The following is a 345-nucleotide window of genomic DNA, read 5'->3' as shown; positions in this document are numbered from 1 at the left end:
GTCCTGTTGCAACAAGGAAAGCGTATGAAGATATTTGCTCTTTCTAGTGTATTCGTACATTAAATTTCGCGAGGGCTTAAAAAAAACATCAAATGGTTTTACTAGTGATCTCTCGATTACCTGAACGCCCATTCAAAGTAAAATTTCTCGCCTCTATCGCACGGGTCGCCCGCCCTGGTTAGATTGTTTCACAAAGTGGGCAGCGTCGTGTCTTCTTCATCAAGTGATAGGGAAAATGTTAAACATGTAAGAGACAGCAGAAGAAAGGGATGAATAAAGGCAGAGGTAGTTTACCTGTTGAAAGCATATAATGCGTGACATAGTGAATACTTATATCTTACGCAA

The sequence above is a fragment of the Penaeus monodon genome, chromosome 24, assembly GCF_015228065.2.
Source record: "Penaeus monodon isolate SGIC_2016 chromosome 24, NSTDA_Pmon_1, whole genome shotgun sequence".
NCBI classification, from domain to species: domain Eukaryota; kingdom Metazoa; phylum Arthropoda; class Malacostraca; order Decapoda; family Penaeidae; genus Penaeus; species Penaeus monodon.
Note: the sequence above shows the minus strand (reverse complement) of the source record.